Below are 25,883 nucleotides of genomic sequence, written 5' to 3' on the forward strand. Positions count from 1 at the left end.
GGCCTTTTGTAGCAACGTGGATGGAACTGGAGGGTATTGTGCTGAGTGAAATAGGAAGAGAAGGACAGATATCGTATGTTTTCACTCATATGTGGATCTTGAGAAACTTAGAAGACCTTGGGGGAGGGGAAGGGGAAAAAACAGTTACAAACAGAAAGGCAGGGAGGCAAACCATAAGAGACTCTTAAATACTGAGAACAAACTGAGGGTGGAAGGCGGGGTGTGGGGGAAGGGGAAAATGGGTGATGGGCCTTGAGGAGGGCACCTGTTGGGATGAGCACTGGGTGTTGTACGTAAGCGACGAACCTCGGGAATCTACCCCAAAAACAAAGAGCACGCTTTACACACTGTATGTTAGCCAATTTGACAATAAATTGGAATGGAGACAAAAAAAAGAATAGACACAGAGACAGAGATGCACACAGGGAAGTGGAAAGCGTTCTGCGTGGCGATCGGTGACGACATATGAGGTGTTCATCTTTCTTCACTTACATTTTTCCTCTTTCTTCTGTATCTCTTCCTACCTTAGGCCAGGTTCCCCAGGAATGACTCAGAGATAGACACTTGCAAGCGGGACATTAATTGGGGATTACTCGCAGGAAAAGCCCCCATGAGGGAATGCAGGGAGCAGCCCCGGGCAGTGGGGGAGGTTGGACTGGGACCCAGACGCCTGCCCCACGTGGCCGTTGGAGGGGTGGTCCCACCCCAGGGCTCAGCACTGCTCTTGGTTGGACACTTGAGGCACCACTGCCCTGGTGAGTGGGAGCCACAGTGCCGGACCCACTCCTTGCCCCCAATCCTGCCACCCTCGCTACTTCATCTGCGGGTCCGTGTGGCCAGTGCTGGGTGGCCAATGATGAAGCTGGTTGACTCCAGCTTAAGTGAGCCATTCCCTGCTTATTTAACGCCTCATGTATGTTGGATGCTCCCTGGTGGCCTTTCATGTGAGAAACAGCCTGGGGTGCCTGGGTGGCTAGGTCAGTGGGTTAAGCATCCAGTTTTTGATTTCGGCTGAGGTCATGATCTTAACGGTTTGTGAGTTTGAGCCCCACGTTGGGCTCTGCACTGGCAGGGCAGAGCCTCCTTGGATTCTCTCTCTCTCTCTCTCTCTCTCTCTCTCTGTCTTTTTCTCTCTCCTTTTCTCTCTGCCCCTCCCCCTCCTCAAAATAAATAAACATTTTTTTTTTTTAGAAAAAGGAAACAAAGCCCTTCACACCATCCACCTGCTTCTGCCCCAGACCCGCTTGTCCCTTGGTGGCCCACAGGCTTTCTCTTTGCAGGCTTCTGACCGAGCAGCCAAGCCATCTGCCACTGTTGATGAGTCCACGTGCCTCCAGCCATTCTCCTTACACACGAAGTGGACGATTAGATGTGTCATCCAACTCGCCGCCCCTTGGGTTTCCCCCTCACCTCTGTCTTCAGGGCCAGCCCGAGGGGCTGTAGTGCGGCTACTGTTAAGTCTTAGCTTGTATCTTTCCCACTCCGACCCATCTGTAAATTTGGCTTGGCTTTTCTCCACCTCCATCACCCTGCTCATAACGGACCCCTGCCCCCACCATGCAGCCATAGGTATGGATGAGGGGAAGGACGAAATGGGAGTCAGAAGCCCCACCTTTTGTACCTCAATGCGGGGTGATAAAATGAAGGACACAGGGAGAATCGGAAGAACAGGAGAGTATTAAGAATGGGTCGAAAGGGAGAAATAACAGGGTGCCTGGGTGGCTCAGTCGGTCAAGCGTCTGACTCTTAATTTCAGCTCACGATCTCACAGTTTCGTGGGATCGAGCCGCACATCAGGCTCTGTGCTAAAAGTGCGGAGCCTGCTTGGGATTCTCTGTCCCCCTCTCTCTGCCCTTCCTCCCACTCGGACTCTCTGTCTCTCTCTCCAAATAAATAAATAAACTTTTAAAAGATCAAAAAAAGACACAAGGAAGAAGTAACTGCACTAAAGGTTACATACATCTGGGATGTAGAAGAACAAGTGGAGAATCGAAAACTTCCTTCGCTTGCCTCCCACGCTTCGTGCTGACTCTCCAGCTCCCTCTACTCCTTCCCAGATTCCTTTGGCTCCTCGTTGGAGTTGGCGTCACCCAGAGCCCGGTGCCGGGACCACTCCTCTTTCCTTGTCACCCTTGATGTCCCCCGGTGTCATGGCTTCAAGTGTCTTCTGTGTTCCAAGTCCCAGATTTAAATGTCCAGCCCAGACCTCCTCCTGCCCACTTGTACACTTCGCTGCTCATTCGCCACCTGACTCTGCCTGGCTAAAGGGCCTCTCAGGCTCAGCCGCTGGACGGCCACACTCGGTTGCCTACAGCCAAGTTCCTGACACACTCCCCCCCCCCCCCCCGGGTTCTCCCATCTCTGTAAACGTCAGCTTTGGTTTTTCAACTTGCTCCGGCCGAAAACTTGGAGGCGTCCTTGACTCCTCTTTTCCTTCCCCCCACTCCCCGGATCCAGATGCAAATCCTGTCAGTTATATTCTTAGAACACGTCCAGAATCCAACCGCTTTCGCCACTCCTGCAGCCACCCCTGCGGTTCAGGCCACCATTGGCCCCTGTCTTCCTGTCATGTCTGAACAGATCTGGTGTCTGCCTTTGCTCCTGCCATTTATTCTCCGCACGCAGCCAACACCAGGCTGTTGAACAGAAGTTGAGCTGTGTGGTTTTCCTGCTTTAAGCCCTCCCTCCATCAGCTCCACCGCATACTCAGGGGACGAGCCAAAGTCATCACCTGGACCCATGATGCTCTGCACAACCTGGCCTCTACCCTCCTCAAACAACACAGGTAAGGCCGTCCCACTCATCCTTCCCACTTCCCGGAGTGCTCCTTCCCAGAAGGCTGCACAGGTCCCTCCCTTACCTCTTCCAGGTCTTTATTCAATTTATTGAGTTATTTATTTTTAAAGTAGGCTTCATACCTAGCACAGAGCCCAGTGTGGGGCTTGAACTCACAAACCCAAGATCAAGACCTGAGCTGAGATCGAATTGCTCAACTGAGCCACCCAGGCACCCCCAGTTCTTTATTCAAATGCCACCTTTTCAGAAACGTCTCCCCTGTAACTTCTGATTTAAAATGGGTAAAAACAACTCTACTTGGCATGCCCGGGTGGCTCAGTTGATTAAGCGTCCAACTTCAGCTCAGGTCATGATCTCACAGTTCGTGAGTTCGAGCCCCACATCGGGCTCTGTGCTGACAGCTTGGAGCCTGGAGCCTGCTTCGGATTCTGTGTCTCCCTCTCTCTATCCCTCCCCAGCTTGCACTCTGTGTCTCTGTCTTTCTCAAAACTAAACATAAAAAAATTTTTAAAAAACTCTACTTGTTCTCCCCTTTAGAGGGTTCAGTGGTGGCCCCCGAAAAGATACAAATACATCCTAACCTCCAGAATCTATGATTGTGCCCTTATTTGGCAGAGGGTCTTTGCAGATGTAATCAAATTATAGATCTTGAAATGAGATCATCTTGTATTACCTGGGTGGACTCTAAACCCAATGACAAGTTTCCTTGTAAGAGACAGAAGACACAGACTTCCAGAAGAGGGGAGGTGTGAAGACAGATGACTACCCAATATGAAATGCACTGATCATGTTTGTTGACTTCCTACCCTACTACTCTATGAGCTACAAGAAGGCAGAGATTTTTATCAGTTTTGTTCACACCAGAGTTGAAGACAGTGCCTGGTTCCACTGCCTACTTTGGGGTTAGAGTTCAATGAATATGTGTTAATTAGGTAAGCCGAGAGAGGAATAAATGAATGAGTAATGTCATCCCTGATATTGTGCCTGAGTGAACAGAAGAATGATGGCTCCATTGATCAAAACAGGAGAGAAGGAGAAATCATAATTAGAACGGAGGTGGGGGTAGCTAGACATGTGCGATGTAGGGCATGTTCGGTTCGATAGGACGTAACTACATAGAAATGTACACACAGCCACAACTTACGATGGCTCAACTTAGGAGTTCTTGACTTTGCAGTGGTGTAAAAGCGAAATGCACGAAGTCAAAACTGTGCTTGGAATTTCGAATTTGGAATATTTCCCAGGCTAGCGATACGTGGGACGATTTTCTCTCGTGATGCCGGGCAGGGGCCGCGGCTGTAACTCCAGGTCACCAAGCGGTCGCAGGGGTCAACCAGAGACACACCTCCGGCCATTCTGCACCCGCACAGCCATTCTGGTTTTCACTTTCAGTACAGTGTTCAACACATCATGTAAGATAGTCAACACTTTATTGTAAAATGGGCTTTGTGTTGGGTGATTTTGCCCAGCCACAGGCTAATGTAAGTGTTCTGAGCACGCTTGAGGCCACCTAGGCTAAGCTATGATGTTCGAGAACTCAGGTGTATTAAAAGCATTTTCAACTTCATGACATTTTCTACGTGCAGTGGACTTTTGGGCACATAACCCCCATTGTGAATGGAAGAAGATCTGTGTACATTTCCACTAATTTCGGATTTACTTATCCAGCCAATTCCAAAAGAATTTCGGAAGACTTACTCTATTTAATAACACATAATAGACAAAAACAGAAGAAAACTGACAGGCTTTGGGGACGTAGGACTGATGTTTGGTTGAAATGTCCGTGTGGAGATACATAGATTAGTGATTAAATTTCAAAGATGAGACTTCAAAATCCTATTTTAGCTAGCCTCTCTTGCACCAGACGTTTTATTGCATAAATTCCAAATTGATTTATTGACCGATTGATGGACCGATTTTACCTCTCATCTTTTCCCCTTTCTGTATACTGAGGCAATATTCGTGGTCAGGAAAGCAGGCGAGATTCAAATTACATCAAGGGTAAGGGAAGAGCAATAGCTCTAGAAAGTTTCAGAGATTCAGAGTAGAAGCTGAATCCGTCAGCTAGCCTCAGACCTCGTGCACCCCTTAAAGAACTGACCTCCCCTGAACGCCCCCTGCAGGAGGCCCGCGGAGGAACCAGTGCGCACCTTGGGGCACATGGGGGTGCTGTTCCAACTATGGCCAGCTTTACTTCCCCACCCTCTTCCGCTCCCCGTTTAATGAGGCACTTCCACTAGTGAAGGTGTTTTCCAAATAATTTTTTGCCCTGCCCCTCTTGCTTGTTGGAAGGAAGGAAGGAAGGAAAGAAAGAAAGAAAGAAAGAAAGAAAGAAAGAAAGAAAATGAAGAAGAAAGAGAAAGAGAAAGACAGCAAAAGGAAAGAAAGAAAGAAAGAAAGGAGGAAGGAGAAGAAAGGGAAAGAGAAAGACAGAAAAAGAAAGGGAAAGAAAAGAAAGAAAGAAAGAAAAAGAAGGAAGGAGAAGAAAGGGAAAGAGAAAGACAGAAAAAGAAAAGAAAGAAAGGGAAAGAGAAAGAAAGAAAGAGAAAGAAAGAAAGAAAAGAAAGAAAAAAAGAAAAAGCTCCTCATACTAGTTTACGTTATAAATGGAATAGATGTCTCCTCTCTACAATTGCCTTTAAAATTTTTAGGACATTTCTTTTCTATGTCTATTTATGTTTGAGAGAAAGAGAGAGAGACTCACAGAGTATGAGTTGGGGAGGGTCAGAGAGAGAAGGAGACACAGAATCTGAAGCAGGCTCCTGAGCCGAAGTCGGACGCTCAACTGACTGAGCTACCCAGGGGCCCCAGGACATCTTTCAAATGATAGAATGTCAGTGAGAAAGATACATATAAGAGTCAGATTTCTTTTTTTTTTTTTTTAAGTTTATTTTGAGAGAGAGAGAGTACGCAAGCAGGGGGAGGGCGGAAAGAGCAGGGGAGAGGGAGAGAGAATCCCAAGCAGGCTCCCCACGGGGAGGGAGCCAGCAGGGAGCCCCCCGGGGGCTTGAACTCATGAACCGGGAGATCAGGACGTGAGCCAAAACCAAGAGTTAAAGGCTCAACCGACTGAGCCCCCCAGGAGCCCCAGATTTCTTTATTTTGCAAGGTTTGCAGAGCCACGGTGGTAGTCTCGCAGACGCCAAAGGGCTCAACTTGTTAAGTGTTTCGTCCTTACTCTTTTACAGAGGTGTGTCACGTAGGAGGCATTGGCCACGCACCTTGGCCTGTTCACACCAACCTCGCCTCGGCCAGCAGGAGGCAGGCTGAGCGCCCACCGCGCTCCATGTCATTGTGCAGTTTCCAGCTGAGCCCCAGTGCGTTTTTGAAAACATGAGTGTCGAAAACATGCTCATAAAATATGAGAAAATATTAGCTTCATGGATGGAATCTGCATTTAATGGACCTTGAGGGATGAAATGAAATATATACATATATCCTTATGCTTACCAGTGTATTCAAGGATCTGAATCAGCAGCCAGATGAAAAGACGCATGGGGTGAGGTTCTGAACAAAGGAGCTTCAGTCCTGGCAGAAGTTGGGGCTTGGATCGGAGGTGGCACATTGAGCGGTCTTGTTCCTCAAGCATAGAAGCTCTCCAAAATAATAATAATAATAATGAGATGAAGTATATTTTCTTGCAATATTCGGTGCATATTTTATATCTCAATACCTTGACATGTTAGGGGGGCTTTCTCTTTTTTCTTTTTTTTAACTTTTGAGTTCATTTTAATTCCAAAGTTAAAAAACAAACTGGAAAAGCTGAATTCTTCTAAACTGCTGTATTTTTCACTATGAGTGCTAGATGGCAGGTGCACACTTCACATGGCTTTAGGCTGCTTTGCTGGGATTAGCCTCTCCTTGATGACAAGAATGTTTTGATTATTTAAATGAAACTCTAGGGCCGAGTGTGGAAGAAAAGTGACATTTGATGTCACAAACTGTTTATAGCTAAAATCCCTGATTGGCAGGAAGACAGGAATCCCCCAGCTGTCCTCCAGAAGAGACTTCGTGGGCTGGGACACTGCTAGGTCTTGTTTAAGGTCTTGCTCCCTAACTGCAACACTGAATCTGACTAACAAATCCACACTAGCCGCCGCGAGAGATCGTGAACTGATCCGTGAACAGGGCAACCCCTGGTGTCTCCCTTTCATTCTGGTTGAGTTGTGGGTTTCGAGTATGGATGTAGACTCACCTGGAATCGATTTCCAGGGGACAGTCGCTCACCAAACCTTACATCTGTGCCACCAGACAAGCTTTTAACTTCTCTAAACCCCTGTTTCTTCGTTCGTAAAAGGTGGATGATATTGGCGGGGTTTTGTCAGAATTCAGAGAATGATGTTAAGATCTCAGCACAGAGCTGACACAGAAAGTGCTCAATAAATGGCAGTTAGTGTCATTTCATTGTAGAAGTTGAGGCTAATTAGTTCCGGAGTCACAACATCTCAGACTAGAAGGGGCCTTCAAGTCCAGTCCAACTGTGACTCTCCAGCCCCTGGCCAAGCAGTCTTGTCTACGCAGGACCTCTTCCAAGATACTCGGCATTTGACATCAAAAGCCTTCCGTTGAGGTTATGGCCAATAAAGGGGAGGAGAAGGGAAAGTCATATAGAGGCCCGCCTGCTAAGAAGCCTTGTAAGAAAATACCTGATTTTTCTTGCAGGCTTGGTTTTCTGAGCAGAAGAGCAAGTCATCCTACCGGAACAGAACGGAAACTCCCGTCTAAGGTGATACTTTCTGAAAGGCACTTTGAAAACAACCCCCCCCCCCCAAATCTCTTATAAACCACAGCTGTTAAAATCCAGAGGTACCCAGCTAGGTATTAGAGAGTTCTTTCCAACACAGCTAATAAATGAGAGGCTGCAATGAAGACCTCGGCGGGCATCGCTGAAGCCTGGGAGTTGCACTGTGACAGTCTGCTGGTGCCTGGCGACGACAGAGATTATCAGCGAAGCATTGAAGGTTACGCCAGGAATCGCAACATTGCCACCTGCGCTCCGGCTGGGAAGAACGAGCCTGCCAGGAAAAGTCGTCGCAAAGTTTTGCATGATTTCCTCAGTGCCAGAGGCTGGAGGACATGATGCGACGCGAGCCCCACCGCCCAGCTGCTCTTTGACCTTGGTCATGAGTCATCCTTCTCCCCGAACCTCGGCGTTTCGCCAGCTGTGGGGTGGTGGTTGCCATCACCTGCCTCCCTCACTTGATCATTAAGGGCTTTCACGAATTTCATTTTCACGCGGTGTTTTCGCATCCTTGGCAGGGCGTTGCTACCTCGTGTAAGGAGAAAGCCGTTATCATTATTGACCTCAAGGCCAAAAAAGGCTCCTTTTTCCGGCTTCCTTGCTTATGAAGCCTTAGTATCAAGTTGGTATGAAGCTTTTCATCACACACACACAAAAAGCAGTCAAAAGGTCACCGTTTGGGAATATGAATTTATTGTCGCAGCTGCCTTCTGTGAAAGGCAACGTGCTTTCGCACATGTAGCCGGTTACAGGGAAGGCTCGCTCCGAAGGTCCCCAGTACAGATGGCCGGAGCTGGCCTCTGGCGGGCCCTTCATTAAACAGTCTCCCTTTGACCAACAGGCCTCATTGTGAGGCAGCCCAGGCCTCAGCTGATGTCAAAAGCCCCATTCTACCCAGGGTGGATTCTTCTCACAAAGCATGCCCACACGCATCCCGCGGCAGATAGGGACGGGGCTAGCCCCACAGATGTCACTGCCACCACCGCCGCTGTCACTTTTCTCCGTCACACGATCCCGGGTATCCTTCCAGAGACCAGCACAAAGCTTGATTCAGAGTTTGCCTTTGACCGAGGCACACTTGGCTGCAGATGGGACGGGGCGGGGGGTGCGGGGAGAAAAAGGCGTCCTCGTGTTTCTCCACACTCGCCTGGGAAAGCTTGGGAATTCTGGCTTCTTTGCCAGCGTCGGCTCAGGCTGAAAAACAAATCAGAAAGCTGCCAATGGTTTCATTGAGTCTAGGAAACTGGGTTAATGCGACTCTGTGCGTGAGACCATCAATGAACAAAAGTCAGGAAATCCAAGAGCGCCATTCCCACAGCCCACGGAGGCCTTCCACACACAGGTGACTCTGTGTGCCTGCCCGGGCCCTGCACAGCACCCTTGCCAAAGGAGGCACGCCTTCCCGGGAGGTCGCTGGCCTCGAAGGGGGACACGGTCTCCGCATTCGTTACGTTACAGCTTCACCTCTGAAATTATTTGTGTGGTTTTAAGTCCGCCACACCCCATTGTAGTTACCCTGCCCCACTGAACGGACCAAGCCTTTCCTCTTTCCACCTCTGCATTCTCAGGGCCGAGAACGGAAGCTGGGATACGCTGAATAAGGAAATAACGGGTGGGCGCGTGGACGGGTGGGTGCTTGAAAGGTGTCTGTAAAGTGCAAACCGTTCTATTTCCGCTCATTCTAACACTATCACACACAAGTGGTTGTCTGCAACTCAAAGCTGCCGTTTTATCTAGACTCCCATCCTTCTGATCTGTGAAGGAGGTGGCAAGTCTCTGCCGTTTCAAAGGCAAGTAGAAACTCTATACCTTCACTACGTAATTGTTGGCAAAATCTCATCATTATTCTCCCAGAGTCCCCACCAAAGCCTACCGTCCCAGTGGACCTGTTGCCTCCCCTCTCTCTTTTGCCCCCCAAAGCAAAGAAAGCCCTTGGAAATTACGTCTAGAAAGCGAGCCCGAGAACTTCATGCAGGGAATTACGGCGTTGAGGCCAACTCCTTGGTGGCACTGCCACTCAGCAGGCATTCGGCTCCTGCCAGGCGTGTGCACATAGCAATTATTTCACAAGAAGAATACACAACAAGAGGCGTGGGCAGTGACTTGGTGCCCCCCAGGAGCTGGTAGTGTCCTCAGTGGAGGAGACGTGTCGCACACAGTCATAGTATATGAGGCATGTCCTACATCCCAAGAGCAATCACGTGGCAGAAACATAGGTAAAATAAGGCATCTGAGTACACGAAAAAAGAAAAGTGGACTAAACGTTGCAAAGGCCAGGGGACGGAGAGAATGGAATGATTGGAGATAAGTGACGTTAACCAGGATGTTCCTCACTGGGGGGGAAGCCAGTTCGGGAACACTTGAAGCATGGAGATGGCATCGTAACAACATATCAGAATTCCATCACTCTAGAAGAATCCAGAACTGGACAGAGTATTAGAGACTGTGTAAGTCAAACCCATATTCATATATATGAAACAACTGACTTACCTACCAGACTAACAGTGAACAACTTTCGTGCAGGATCAACCGTGATATCCACGAACACAGTTCAACGTAAGTGTTATCAGAAGGCCCATCTCACCTCAAAACGGCCCCATCAGTTCTGTTATGATAGTTCATATATTCCTGCCATTTTTTCATCCCTTTGGATAAACTTATGCTTCCAGAAAGTGCACATTAAAAACAAAAAATCTGATTTCAAAATGAGGGGCAGTCCCCCTCCCTGTACCTGTACTCTATATGCATAAAGGTCGTGAAAGTCTCTCTCTCACACACACACACACACACACACACACACACACACACAAACGCTGAGGAATTGTTCCAGATAAAGAAAGACAAAAGAAGCACAATAATTAAATGCCTTGTGGGACCCTGGATTTGGATCCTGAACCAGAAAAGGATTATTTCCTTTTTGCTTTCCTATGTGTCAGCAGAACAGTTGGCAAAATTTGAATACATTCTAGAAATTAGATATTAGTATATCGGTGTTAATTTCCTGATTTTGATCATTTTCCTGTGGTTCTGAAAGAGACTGTCCCTGTTTTTAGGTATCACACACTGAAGTACTTAGAGGTAAGGGAACATGTGTCACCCATATTAAAATCATCCTGTCAGGTCTCAGCAGGAAGGTCACAAGAACCTGCAAAGGACAGTATGACCAACAGGAATCACTGGAGAGCCTGAGTAATGGGGGGATCCAATGTGCCCGCCTGGATCCTGCTTCAGAATGGCACCGAGGTATCGAGCAAATTGCTTAGCATCTCTACTGTCCTTTGTTTCCCCATGTGAGGAGGTTAAGAAAAAAATACTAGCAGCCTACATTTATTAAAACTTTTGGAGGCACAGTCGGTTAAGTGTCCGACTTCGGCTCAGGTCATGATCTCACGGTTCGTGAGTTCGAGCCCCGCGTCGGGCTCTGCGCTGACAGCTCGGAACCTGGAGCCTGTTTCGGATTCTGTGTCTCCCTCTCTCTCTGCCCCTTCCCTGCTCACTCTTTCCCTCTCCCTCCTCTCTCTTTCTCTCAAAAATAAATAAACATTAAAAAAATTTTTTTTAATTAAAAAAAATACAGATTTGGTTTTTAAAAAAACTTCTATATGTACCAGGCACTACGTCAAGCACTTTATGTGTGCTAACAACCTTTTACAAACGAGAAGACAGTTACACAGAGTAATGTCATTTGCTCAAGTTCACACAACTGAGTAGTTGTAGTAGCGAAAACTGAGCTGCTACCTTGTACCCTGTGTTATCCATCAGGGTCCCTGTGAAACTGACATGAAATATGCCAAGCGCCTATTTAGCGCCTGTGCCCCAGGAAATGCTCAGTAAAGGTAAGCTGGTCTCCAGTGTCACCAACATCCCCACCATCGATGATGCCCTACAGTCTATCTGCCTTAGCTGGTTGCCAAGTCCTCAGTGCTGAGGTCCTTCTTCTGATTAAATCTTGTGTAGTTTCATCAAATAATGTAATCTGTAAGTTAAACCCCAGATAGGAGAGCTAAAGAAAAATTAGCCATAACATTACGTGAATGTATTTTTCTTGTAACACTTGTAACTTTGTAACTTGGTTCCATAAACTTGGCTGGTACGATGCACCTTAACTCGAGGACATTTTTCATACTATTTGGATTCCTTCCATAGGACACCGTAGAGCCAGGGGGAAAAAAGATTTATATTCCATCATATCGTGGTGTACATATTTGGGGCACGTATTTGGGCTTTTCTCCAGAAATTTTGCTAATGCATCTTGTCCAGTAAAAGACACTGGGCGTCATTCAAACCAGATGTTATTTCACAAACCATCTTCCTAGGTTTGTATTTTTTGGTTTTAGATTTTTTTTTTTTTAGCTCCTACCAGAATGGCCTTTGACGGTTTTCATTTGGTTGGTGTTGATACTAGGTGGGCCATCCAGTGATGTTCTTTCTTCTTTTTTTTTTTAATTTTAGAGAGAGAGCATGAGTGGGGTAGAGGGGCAGAGGGAGAGAGAGAGAGAGAGAGAGGGAGACAGAATCTTAATCTGAGCCACCCAGGCAACCCTGTCATGTTCTTTAAACTCACAAGGAGACTGTGTCTTCTGCTAGGGCTGCTGTGACAAAACACCACAGTCTGGGTGGCTTAAACAGAACTCTGTTTCCTCACAGTTGTGGAAGCTAGAAGTCCGAGTTCAAGGTGGCAGTCGGCAAGGTTGGTTTCTTCTGAAGTCTCTTTCCTTGGCTTGCAGATGACCGTCTTCTCACTGTGTCTTCACGTCTCTCCTTTGTGTGTGTCTGTGTCCTAATTTTCTCTTCTCATAAGAACACCAGTTATACTGGATTACGGCCCGTCCTACTGACCTCATTTTAACTCAGAAAGCTCTTTAAAGTCCCTATCTCCAGATACACTCATATTTTCAGGTACTGGGGTTTAGGGCTTCAACATACAACTTCTGGAGGACATAATTCAGCTCATAATAGAGACTTAAAGGGAGAGGATGAGAAAATCCATAGGTGCCTTCGATTCTAGGAACACATATGCCTTGGGGCCCACTGTTTGCAAAACACTACGAATCTAGCCTCTCACGCTGCCTGTCTCATCTGCATCAGCTTTTGGGAGCTAGTCAGGTGGAGGTTCCAGCCTCGCAGAGTTTCCAGAACCTGCTCTTACATCCCCATCAACTCCTTCTTGAACCCTGCTGCCCCTACCTTGATATCCTGCCCAGCCAACTCCGTACCTCCATGTTCAGTGTCATTCTCGGTGCCCAGGAACATAAAACTCTCGTGCATAATATGTTGGCACCAAGGCTGAACTCAACACTCAGCCAATATGGCTAAGCAACTTGGAAATAATCCATCCTCTTAATAGCTGATATAATTTTAGTACTTTATTTACTACAAACGTTGAATTTTGCCTTCAGGCCTCATGGAGAACAGCACTGACAACTCCCAGAAACATACTTGAAATGCCTCACATAGCATACACAGCTGACTAGAAGTGCTCTTAGTGCACTATGTCAGGGATGAGGAAAAATGGGGGTGAAACCGCTAATGCACAACTGAAGCTCTGGGGGTCTGCCCCAGAATCCCTGGCCCGCGTGACCTCTGATTTCGGACCCAGAGCCCTGTAATCCTCAGTCTGCTAATGACTCTGCAGAGGGTTTAGGCTTCTGTCTCGGTTTCCATGTCAGTGAAATCGGGATTAAAAAAATAGATTGTTCTCCTCCCCCCAAACTGTTGTAAAAGGGTGAGGATTAGATGGAATGCTGAAACAAACTTGGTGAAATTCAAAATTGGTGAAATGGTACGATTTTAATTCTTAACTGCGAAAGCCGATTTTAATCCACTAAATTGGTAATTTTTGTTCCGGCAATGTCTACTGGTTCATGCTCATTACCGGATAAAGACTGAATGACTCTCGGAGTGGAACTTTGCCTTCAATCCCATGAGAAGATTCAGATCTATGCTTTCGTCTTCACTGATTCTTCTCAGCTCTAGACTTCCATACTGAATAATATAATATATGAGAGTGATTGTATACCCTTGGAACTAACAGAATCTTATATATCAATTATACCCCAATTTAAAAAAATCCATAGGGTATAACATGACCTTGGTCTTAACAAGAATTTATCATCAAGTTGCCGACATGGATGTACTTATTGTCCCAGAATGACATACTTTCAACTGGCAAATTTCATGTTGTGTATATTTTGCCATGAATTTTAAGAATTTATCATCCAAAAAAAAAAAAAGAGTTCAATACTTTGTGATTTTACAGGGACTCAAGGAGCCGACTGTAGTATGAAACACGACCACCAGGGGACAGCATAGACCTGATTCTGCTTTAGACTTCACTAGGCTCTGGCAGTGGGTTTTCTCCTGTCACAAAGTGCCCACCCTTCCCTCAGGAAAACCTCTCCGTGCTGTAGGATCTGAAGTGCCCCCAGAGCAGCGGCCCAGAGCCCCTGACAGCAGTACTTGCCCCAAGCAGGACTCTAGCTCCTCCTTTGGCCTTGTGCCTTGCGGAGCAGGGGGGAGCTGCTGTTGAGGCTGGTCCCAAGTAATAGGTGGGAACGAGGACACCAGGCACCAGTATGGGCGTGCAGTACACAAGCATCAGAACCGACCGTGTCCCAGGCCTGCCTCTTTCCGAGGCATCAAGGAGGAGGCACTGGCTTGGGGGCGGGGGGGCAGCCTGGGGCAGGTGCATGAATAAGGCCCCCAAACCTTCAGGTAGGAGAGAACAGGAGATCAGGTCGGCCTTAGAAAAGATTACTGGTAAAGAGCAGACAAGCATTGCGTGCTTACATTATTTTGTATTTTCAGGGTGTCTTATCCTCGCTCGTTCATTGTTAGCTCATAATTCTGAACCGTCACCCTCATATTACAGATGGAAGAACGAAACTCAGGACCAGTACCCCATTCCCCCTTGTACCGTTTGTTGTGAGACACAGAAGCCTTGTGAAAGCACATAACTTCTAATGAGAAGAGAAAACCCCAACCCAGGACCAAGGTAGGAAGATCGCGTTACAACACAGAAGCAGAAACTCAGCAAGCCCCCCCCCCAACAACCAAGACTCTGAATTTGTGCGGCAACCAGAATAACCTGTTCTGTCAAGCAAAGAGGAGGCCGGGCACCCGGCAGCCGGAGCCGGGGGACCCGAGGAAGCATCGCAGGGACAGATATGTGGTGACAGGGTCAGAGGGGCCGCAGCGGGCTCTTTGCTCCACTCCTCCCGCGGTTCCCACACATGGGCTTCCCATTCATCCCCGTGATTGATGCTCCTGGAGAGTCTGTCTGTGAGCTAATTCTGGGGGCTGACCTGTGTCGGCTGGGCAGGAGCGGGTAAGAGGACCGGTAGGTGAGAGCGGGCTATTCACAAGAGGGCAGCCTCTGCTGGAGCCGAGCACAGAGTTTGGCCGAAACTCAACACCTCTCAGAAGTACAGATTAGTCAAGAGGAAGAAAGGAGAAGGCATTGTGGAAGTTTTCAAGAAGGAGACAAAGATGCCTGTGTTTTGTGTCGCTCAGCTGCCTCGAGAAAATGTCCATTTGTTTTCTTTCCACTCCTTTTACATTTTAAGTGGAATCTAGTGAATGTGTCTGTTCAGTGTTCCCAATTTCACCGTTCTCACTACACCTCATGTTGCCATTTTAATGAAGCATCATTTTCCCAGAGGGTGTGGGAACAAAACTTATTTAATGACCTCTTGGAGCAAACACTGGGTTCTTCAAATATTTCCCTGAATTAAGCCCCCTACCCCACGATTCACTTCCTTTTTAAAATACCGGTTTGCCAGTTTACTGCAAGCCAATAAACAGGGCTTTTCTTTGCTCTCCAGCCACAGAGTTCCTGTTGAGTCTCTGAGCCTGGGAAGTCCATGAGAAAGCCCAGACTCCCGGCCATTAGCCGTGTACCCTGGGCGGGGGTCAGGGCACCGCAGCCGCGTGCTCGGAAACCCGAGCCACGTGCCCTGCACCCCGGCAGCACACAGATTTAGGGGACTCAACAGACCTGGGATGCCCCTGGAGATTATCTAGTTCGACCCCTCACTTTACAGATGAGGAAACTGAAGCTGGGGCGGCATGCGGAGGCCACACAAGGTGTCACAGATACAAGGGCATAAGCCGGGTTGGCCCCATGTGGTTCCCACGCCCCTGCTTCAGCATCGTTTACGGTAATTGTGCAAATGCAGATTTCTGAACCCTTTCTAAACCTACTGAACTGGAATTTCGGGGGCGGGAGGGTACTGGGAATGTATACCCTAACAACGCCCCACCACGGTGGTTGCGATCCACATGAACTCTGGAGGAGCATTAGTAGTAGAAAAAACGGGCTGAGAGTCAGATCTGGGTTTGAATCCCATCTCTGCTACTTGCCCCGCACATGTAACCAACTAACGTCTCTGAACTCTCTTTCTTCATCTGTACTTGGGGAGATCACTGTGGGGGCTGTAAGGGACACACGCAGGCCCCAGGGTCTGGCACCATGCACTCAATCCGTGTCACCTGTCACCTAGAGATTGTTGGATCTGAGCCCCAGAGCCTCATTTACAGACCGTATGAGCTCGGGCACATCATTTGTGTCCCCTGAGCCTCGATTTCCTCCTCTGTAAGTGGACATAATAGTATCACCTCCTCCCAGGAATGTTGCAAAGGTTAACTGTAGTGTGTTGTAACAGCATCGACCCGGCATGAAACAAAACCACCTCTAGGTCTTTCAAATAGAATTCAAGGCAGGGATTTGGTTCCACACTAGGTGGAGGAGCTAGGGAGCCAGAAAGAATAAAGAGACCATCTAGAGATTGGAGGCCGGGAGAATAAAGGAAGGTAGTGGCTGTACAGAGCCCAGAGGTCAGGTGGCTGGCAAGAGCTGGGACCATGGGGGGCAGGGCAGCTAACACCACCAAGGACAGTTAGCTGCTGCTGGATATGGAGACAGCACCCAAGGCGGATGGGAAGCGGGGAGAGAACCTTGGCTCCTCTCCTCCCCTTTCCTGACAGTCCCCTGCCTGCACCTGTCCTTGCCCAGAAGAGGTAGAGGTCAGAAGACAGGGAAGCCTGGGAAGCATATTTCTGGAGGTACCCAGCAGAGAGTAAGTGTGGACACTGGCCCCGTGGACGAACAAGCAAATGCCTGGCACACACGTGTACAAACACTTACACCTCCCCAGACGTAGACGAGGAGGCTTTCTATTGGTGCTTATCGTTGACGAAATGTAAGTGTTATCGATGAAATGTAACAGCCCGACGGGAAAGCTGTTAGTAAGAAAAGTATGCATTTGTGGGAAGCCTATGTTTCATTAGTCACATAGAGGCATCGTTTCTCCAGGGCTGGTCACCCTGGGGAGGAAAAGTCCCAAAACCAGAGTCCCAGAAAAGGAACTTCAACTTCTCCATGTGTGAAAGCATGAATAAATACACTGTTTCATAGAGCGCCATATGGGTGCAATGAGGTCAGAGACAGGAAAGGACTATATACACTTACAGTCTTATGCAGATATAGGATGTGTTTGCATTCTCGAAAAGGAGATGCTTTCAAAACACAGATGTCAAGGTCACCATGACCTAAGTTCGATGTACTTACTTTTTTTTTTTCCAACTGATTTTTCAAGTTCATCGTTTTCTTTTCAGGAATTAAGATAGAACACAATTTGAGCGACTACTATTAAATGTATGGTTCAGTACTACCAAAGGAATGTTCTAGACAAAAGCTCACATGAGAACCAGTTAGCCAGTGGGATGGGCAACCTGTTCTGTAAAAAAAGGGTTTTTTCTAAATATTTATTTTTGAGACACACAGAGAGAGAGAGAGCGAGAGAGAACGAGCATGAGCGGGGAAGGGGCAGAGAGAGAGAGAGACACAGAATCTGAAGCAGGCTCCACGCCCGAGCTGTCAGCACAGAGCTCGACGCGGGGCTTGAACCTGTGAACCGTGAGATCATGACCTGAACCGAAGTTGGACGCTTAACCTACCGACTTCAGCTCAGGTCATGATTTGTGAGTTTGAGCCCTGCATCAGGCTCTCTGCTGTCCACACGGAACCTGCTTCACATCCTCTGTCCCCGCCTCTCTTCTACCCCTCCCCTGCTTGTGCTTTCTCTCCCTCTCTCGAAAATAAATAAGCATTAAAAGTAAAAAGAGGATTCTTACCTACCTTCACAAGCTTGACTCCAGTTTTGCTGTCTCCACTGATTAGGCTGGTAAAACAATGGCTACATGATAATATAATAAAATATATTGTCATCTTGAAGCTTTTTGAGTACTTTGCATGCATTATAATTTAATTTGCTATATAATCCTAATTCTCATGATGATTATTATTTCCATTTCTCAGCTAGAAAATCATCAATACTTAGAATGACCAATTAACTTGCTCAAGGTCCCCTGACTTGTCATCAGCAAAAGCCAAGATTTGGTTCCAGGTCTGACTCAGTTCAAAACTGGCTGTTCTCGGCCTCCCTACACTATTCGCCTTTGGGGTGCTGGCCACTGAAGGATGTGACGCAATCAACTACAGTGGAAAAAGCCCCCAAAGTAAGAGCAAGCATTCTAGATGGCCTGGCCCTAGCCAGTGCTGTGTTCTCACCACAAAAGGATAGGATTGGTTAGAAGGCAAACTTCGTAGCTGTAACGTGTGGTAAGTTTCATTAACTCCTGGTTACATAACAGAGTTTTGGTAACAAAAATGTTACCATTTGGCACAGTATTTCTGCACAGCTCGGGACACTCATATCTGCACAATGAAATACTATCCACCGCTGCTGTTTTAGTTTCTTGTGTGTTGGCTTATTAGTTCAAACCATCGTGCTAGGTAGGCACTGTGAACTATTCTGAAATGTACTATTCTTAATCTCCTTTTTAAAATCTTCAGTTTTCTCCCCCAAAGTACTCCATTTTCTACTCAGCCACGCGTCATTTTGTTGGTTTTAACAAAGACTGTGCTGGGCTGTGGCCGCACTGCCAGCACCCCCTCGAGTGTCATCACTCATGTAGCAGCTGGCAGAGTTTGTTCGGGGTTGGTGAGCCAGGCATGAGGCCAGGACCCAGAACCCAGTGAGCACAACGGCCAGGGTGGCCCAAGAGCCATGAGAGGCAGAGGGGAGAGTGTGAGGAAGTCTGGAAATGCAGCTGAGATGCAATTGGAGGCCCGAGCGGCACCCACGGGCCAGTCTGGGCTTATGGCGTCAGCTCAGGAGGGCTCCCGTGCGACTTCTGAAGGAGGAAAACCAAGTCCCAAATGTGCATGGCTTGCCATGTGCCAAGAAAGGTGAAGGCCGGCTGTCTGGATGGGAAAATTCCCAAGAAGGGCCTACAAGGAGATGCCAGGGATTGAAGGTCTTTGGAGTTGGTCAGAATGACCTCAAAACCCTCATTTTCCCTGGACCACAATGTAGGAAGCTACAGGGGTAGCACTGAGGGACCATTCCCAAGAAAATGGAAAAAGTTTGTCTCCAAAGAGCTAAACCGGCAAGTCTGGCCATAATGTAAGAGGTTAGTCATCTGGTTACTGCGAGAGACTGCTGAAATGTGTTCAGAAACACCCAAAACACCAATGAAAAGGACCAAAGAATTGCCGCAGGAAGGCCGACTTGGGAGTGTGATGGCAATTGGGCTAAGAAGGAACTTAGCAACTCAGTCTCCCCATCAGGAGCATGACTGGAGTGGAAAGCTCACACACAGCGGGTAACTTTGAGGATCCACACAAGCTCTGCTGAAGGGAGCGGGGGAGCGGCCCACAGACCCCAGCACTGCAGTCAGTAGACTTGCACACACGTGGCTGCTGAAACTCCATGTGATTAATTGTCTACGTCAGACAACTTTCTCTCTTCGCTCTGATTCACGAGGAAATCTCCTATTTTAATTTTACTCCCCAAGGAGAACTGCCAAAAGAGAGATGATATGCCGATTATACTGACCTAAATATTTCAATCAAAGGGATGCTCGGAGCTCTCATTGCAAAATAACGCTGGCACTGTGATTTATACATCAGTCTCTTGTCACCTGGGTTAATGAGAGTCTGCCCCTGAGAGCTGGATCCACACCAAGTGTACTTAAAATTCTAAATGTTTGAAGCTTCAAAGCGGAGAACCTGACCTGAGATAGTACAGAATCTACAGAAGTCAAGGCCAATTTAGGAGACCCGTGGACACTGACCCAACCAAACTTCCTTAATACTATCCCAACATTGCCACAGGCCACCGTTCACAGTTAAACAGCAATAGTGAGTGTGCATGTGTCCGTTCGCCTCTAACGCTCCGCAATGTAAAAGAGTTTTCCTCTAAAACTGGAAGAATTATTGTCTTGGACCAGATCTGTATTGCAGGAAAGGATTCAAGGTCTTTGAACTGTAAGTAAGTTCAGTAGCTTTGGGCTTTAAATCATGAATGGTTTGGACACGTTGAGTCACAGAACAATCCGCACAATCTTCTATGTCACTCCAACCACATAGCCTTCAGAGCCTCCCTTACGCACTTCTGGGATTTCTACCATTTCTTAGCAATTTCAACTGTATATACCAAAAAAATCAAAGAGCACTCTGGCCATAAACAACTAACCCACAATATTTGTTTTTACAATGGTGATATTCTAAAAGTTAAAAAAAAAGGGGGGGGGGAGACATCACTGGAGACAAACCCATATGACCTTGTATAAAAGTTTTAAATTTCTCTGAAGGTAACTATCAAAATTAAAGTTGTAAAGACAAACCGATTAGACAAATATTTGTAGCAAAAATGGCAGTAAAAGAGAAATGAAACATTTTATTAAAATGTATTCAAACTTGGGGCACCTGGGTGGCTCAGTGAGTTAAGCGTCTAACTTTGGCTCAGGTCATGATCTCATGGTTCCTGAGTTTGAGCCCACGTCAGATCCTATGTCTCCCTCTCTCTGCTCCCCCCTGCTCTCTCTCCCTCTCTCTTTCTCTCAAAAATAAAATAAGCATTAAAAAAAAAATTCAGGGGTGCCTAGGTGGCTCAGTTGGTTAAGGGTCTGACTTTGGCTCTGGTCATGACCTCACTGTTCGTGGGTTCAAGCCCCGTGTCAGGCTCTGTGCTGACAGCTCCGAGCCTGGAGCCTACTTCGGATTCTGTGTCTCCCTCTCTCTCTCTCTGCCCCTCCCCTGCTCACATGTGCTCTCTCTCTCTCTCTCAAAAACAAATAAACATTTAAAAAACCTTTAAAAAAAATCTAAACTTCTTGGGGTGCCTAGGTGGCTCAGTTGGTTAAACATCTGACTCTTGATCTCAGCTTGGATCTTGATTTCAGAGATGTTGATCTCAGGGTCATGAGTTCGGCCCCTGAAGCATCAGGCTTCATGCTGGGCATGGACCTTACTTAAAAAGAAAAACAAAAAAATTCAAACTTTCTAATAAATAAGTAAAAGTGAAAAGAAAGAATTTATATTACATATGTATTTATTTAAGATTTTATTTGTAAGTAATCTCTACACCCAACGTGGGGCTCAAACTCATAACCCTGAGATCAAGAGTCGCAAACTCTACTGACTTACTATTACATATTATATACATGTATATATTTGATACATATTTAAAAGTAAGCAAGAGGGGTGCCTGGGTGGTTCAGTTGGTGGAGTATCCAACTTCGGCTCTGGTTATGATCTCATGGGTTCGTGGGTTCAAGCCCCACATTGGGCTTTGCACTGACAGCCTGCTTCAGATTCTCTGTCTTCCTCTCTTACTGCCCCTCCCAGGTCATCCTCTCTCTCTCAAAAATAATCTTTAAAAAAATTATTTTTTAAGTAAACAAGAATTTGCCTAGCAAAAAGTAAGTACAGTTGGGAAGAAAAATAAGATTCTCCCATGCTGCTGTTAACAGCACATATTTACACAACTCTTCTTGACTTCATTACATGTCAAGAGTAACAGAATTATATTGTTCAGCCATCAAAAAAAAATGAAATCTTGCCATTTGCAATGATGTGGATGGAGCTAGAGTGTATTATGCTAAGCGAAATAAGTCAGAGGAAGACAAATACCATATGATTTCACTCGTATGTGGAATTTAAGAAACACAACAAATGAACATATGGGATGGGGAGAAAAGAGAGAGGGAAAGAAACCATAAGAGATTCTTAACGATAGAGAAAGGGTGGGGGATGGGCTAGAAGGGTGATGGGCATTAAGGAGGGCACTTGTTGGGATGATCACTGGGTGTTATATGTAAGTAATGAATCACTGAATTCTACTCCTGAAACCAGTATTGCACTGTATGTTAACTAGCTAGAATTGAAATAAAAATTTAAAAAGGAAAAAAAGAGTCATGGAATCATTTACATTCTTTTACAACTAGTGTGACCTCCAGGTTTTTATCTTAAAGAAAAAATTTAAAGACGCAAAAAGGTACATGCATTAACATAATAAGTTTAGTATTGCGTGTAAAAGAAAAAATTGAGAACAACCTGAATTTTCACCAAGTGAGAAACAATCAAGCTGTTTATGATGCACGACTTGGTAGAATGTGATACAGTCATTTAAAATTGTAATGTTTAGGTCTGTGTAATATTGTGGGACAGCGTTTAGAATATGCTAAACGAAGGTCTGAATATCTGATTTTAAGTATGTTACAACTGCAGCTACAAAAATACGTGAGCGTGTGAACGATGTCTGGGAGAGAAGAGGAAACAAGAAAGCTCTCGCGATGTACTAAATCCCAGCTCTCCTACATACTGGCTGCAAGACTCTGGGCATATTACTTAATGTCTCTGTGCCTCAGTTTTCCAGTCTGAGGATTAAATGGTATACAGATTAAATGAGTTATTATAAGTAAAGATGCTTTTAAAACGTTGTATTTCATGTGTAACACAAAATAAGGGCTGTACAAATGTTTATTATTGGTCATTACTCTTCATCATATTGTTACCATAGCCTTTATAATACATAAAACTTGGACCAGATAGTTTTTTTAAAAATCCTTCTCTAATATGTATACGTGGTTGTCAAAACTTACTTTATTTCTATTAAGAGTATCTCATAGTCGGGGCACCTGTTTGGCTCAGTCAGTTGACCATCTGACTTCGGCTCAGGTCATGAGTTCCAGCCCCACATCGGGCTCACTGCTGTCGGCACAGAGTCTGCTTCAGATCCTTTGTCCCCCTCTCTCTCTGCACCTCCCCTGCTTGGGCTATCTCTCTCAAAAATAAATAGACATTAAAAAAAGAAAGAAAGAAAGAATATCTCATAGTATCCTTAGGAACATTTCAGTTCAATGAACACGTGTTGCGTACCTGTCATGTACCCAGCATCATGTGGCCCCACCCCCATGGAGCTTACAGTCAGCGAAGGCATAAGGAGCCACACGGGTGTGACAGTCACGGTGGCCTCAGGCCTGCACACCACCTTCCCATCCCAAATTGCAAATACCACTCCGTGATTTCATTTTTTGTCACTGTTAATGCACCCTGAACATTTTCTTTACATTTTATATTTATATAACTCATCTTAAGGTTTATAAAATCTGCCTCTGTGTTAAATGAGCTTTTTATTTTTACTAGATTCGAACAAATGTAGTAGTTTTAATGCCCTGTCAATATTTCACAACTGTCATTTCACAACTGTCATATATCATTTAGGTGTTAGCACCTAAAAAAAAAAATGTGTGGTGTTTCAAAATATGTTTAAATCCCAATATTTTTTGTATCTTATCCTTTAAAATTAACATCGACTCTTCATTCTGTAAAGATACAGGGTATTTCCATCCTCCTTCAACATATTGAAAATATTTTCCCGTATTTTCAATCATTCAGTAAAGGTTTATTGAGAATGTATTATTATTTTTTAATGCTTATTTATTTTTGAGAGAGAGAGTGTGTGAGCAGGGGAGGGGCAGAGAGGGAGGGAGACAAAGGATCTCAAGTGGGATCTGTGCTGACAATAGATAGCCTGAGGCAGGGCTCAAACTTACTGACCCTCAGATGATGACCTGAGCTGAAAGTCAGACGTTTAACCTACTCAGCCACCCAGGCAACCTGAGTATGTATTACATACCACATACACACACACACACACACACAGTGCTAGGCACTGTGGATAAGAAGACAGTTTCTCTCAAGGGGAGAAAACCTAATCACAATGCAAAGAATAAGAGTCACAATATTGTGTCCAGGGGCTGTGGAGCAAAGAGTCGGAACCCAAAGGAAAGCTTTCCGACTCATTCTGAAAAGATACACAACTCCTAGGAAAGAGTTCCAAAGAAGAAGTCATGAGAAGTCAGTCTTGAAGGACACTGGGTGATAGCTACACAGATAAAGCTGGAAGAGGCTTCCAAGAAAAGGGCACAGACTATGCAAAGGTAAGAAGGTGTAAGAGAGAATGGCATGTCCCCAAAATGCTTACAGTGGATGGAACAAAGCATGGATGGAGGGTGTTAAGTGAGCAATGAAGCCAGAGGTTCCCCACAAATCCTGCTAAAGACACTGAGACTTATCCTTATGGGGAGGGAAAGCCATTAAAAGAATGTAGACCAAGGAATGAAATTTTCAGATTTTCATCTCCAAAGATCTATCTAATGATCATGCAGAAGACACTGCAAAAAGAGACCAGCCAAGGAGTGTGCCGAGCAGTAAAAAGGGAAGTTAAGAAGGCCTGAACTAAGATGTGACAGCGGAGAAGGAGGGATAGTGCATATATTTAAGACAACATGGACGACTAAGCTTAAAAAAGAAAAGCCACAACCTAAACTCTGTGCAAAACAAAACAATCGCTTAAATGCATGAAAGAGATCACAAGAAATCAAAGGACCACACTCAGTAAAAGTAAAGATAGAAAAGCCTGCAACTAACAGAGATGACAAGGGAGCTACCCAGTCTTGATCAAAACTAGGTGGGAAAAAAATCCTTTTCTGAGAACTTGAAATGATGGGCCTCTGCCCTCACCTGGGTTTGTGGTTAAAATTTACACAACGCAAGGGTTCTGGAACACCAAGCCTAAGGAAATGGCATACAACATAGAGCACTATGGGGCAAGCCCTACATGAGTAAAAAAAATAATTAAAAAGGAAGACGAAAAAACAGAATAGTAGGCTACCGTCAATATAGAAATTAGTACTACCTCTTGTAATATGTGTTGTATTTATACAGACCATCTCTGGATTACATCGATGTGTCCCAGGCTCAGGCTCAGTCTTCGGTCCCCATCTCCTCTCTAGTGATACTCTGTTGGTGATCCCACTGAGTCTCAAGGCTTGAAGAATCACTTATAAACCCATCATTGCTCACACTTCTCCCCCCATTTCCAGATGAGGATATTCAATGGCCAACTCAAAATCTCCACTCAGATGCCTAAGAGACATCAAAAACCCAAACTTCTCTTACGTCCCCTCAAGCCTGGGCATCCTCATGCTTCCCCCATTTTTATCGAGTTATTCAGTCCCAAAAACTTGGTACCATTCTTGACTCCACTCTTATTCTTAGATCTATTCATCAGAAAAGACTGCTGGAACTATCTTCAAGATGTATCCAGAATCCCACTTCTTTGGACATCCTCAACAGCCACTCCCTGGGCAAAGCCATCACCAGAAGAATATCTGAATTGCTCACCAAGTCTCCAGCAGATGCCCCTGCTTCTACCATAGCACCCCCTACCCCAACTACACACACACACACACACACACACACACAGCCTAATTTACATTTAAAATCCAGAGTGATCCTTAAAAATATAAGTAAGCTCATGTCACCTCTACACCTAAAACCCTTCAATGTCACAACGTCAAAGTAAAAACCAAAGTCCTTAGAATGGCTTATAAGAACCTGTCTGATCTGTGCCCCTGTACCTTTCTGATCTCCTGTGAATCCACATTTCTGCACCTCACTCCAGCACACGAGGCTCCTTACTACTCCTTGATCATGTTAGGCATGTTTCTACCTCATGCCCTGTGGTGTAAGCTGTTCCCTTGAACGTGGGGAAGTGGACAGGCACCTCCCAGTTATCCGCTTGCTAATTCCCTCGCTTCTTAAGTCTTTGATCGAATCTCACCAAGTCAAGGAGGCTTATCATGAGCACATCATTTAATACTGCAGCCTGCCCCCTGCCCCAGCACTCTTGATCCTTCTAACGCCGTTTTTCTTGCCCTGTTTCCCATATTGCTCTCTCACCTTTATATACATAAAGGTGTGTGTTGTGTGTGTGTGTGTGTGTGTGTGTGTGTGTGTGTGTAGTATATATAATGTATATACTTACATAGAGAAAGAATTGAAAACAATAAGGAAATAAAACAGTCAAGAAAGGTCTTAAAGGTTAAAAATTAAAACTTCTAGAAATGGAAAATACTGAAATATGTTGAAATTTCAAACCCTCAATGGAGGTGTTAATCAGCAGATCTGTACTTCTTTCCAGATACTCTGGAA

At 45.8% G+C, this 25,883-nt stretch overlaps 2 long non-coding RNA genes across 5 annotated transcripts in view; one reads left to right on the forward strand and one right to left on the reverse strand.

Annotated features, from left to right (window-relative positions):
• Nucleotides 1-1,613: 1,613 nt before the first annotated feature.
• On the forward strand, nt 1,614-17,159 carry LOC144615016 (uncharacterized). The gene is made up of 2 exons (XR_013553335.2): nt 1,614-2,785; nt 14,409-17,159. It is a non-coding gene; the product is annotated as an uncharacterized LOC144615016 (long non-coding RNA).
• Nucleotides 8,208-25,883, reverse strand: part of LOC132675638 (uncharacterized) — a 68,413-nt gene continuing 50,737 nt past the window's right edge. For 3 of the 4 annotated variants that reach the window (XR_013553331.1, XR_013553333.1, XR_013553332.1), the window contains exon 4: nt 8,208-8,731. This is a non-coding gene — a long non-coding RNA (uncharacterized LOC132675638). Of the gene's footprint in view, nt 8,732-17,671; nt 17,734-25,883 lie in introns of all 4 variants that reach the window. The other variant, XR_013553334.1, reaches the window with a different exon arrangement.

Source organism: Panthera onca, chromosome F2 (assembly GCF_046562875.1).
Source record: "Panthera onca isolate mPanOnc1 chromosome F2, mPanOnc1 haplotype 2, whole genome shotgun sequence".
Taxonomy (NCBI): domain Eukaryota; kingdom Metazoa; phylum Chordata; class Mammalia; order Carnivora; family Felidae; genus Panthera; species Panthera onca.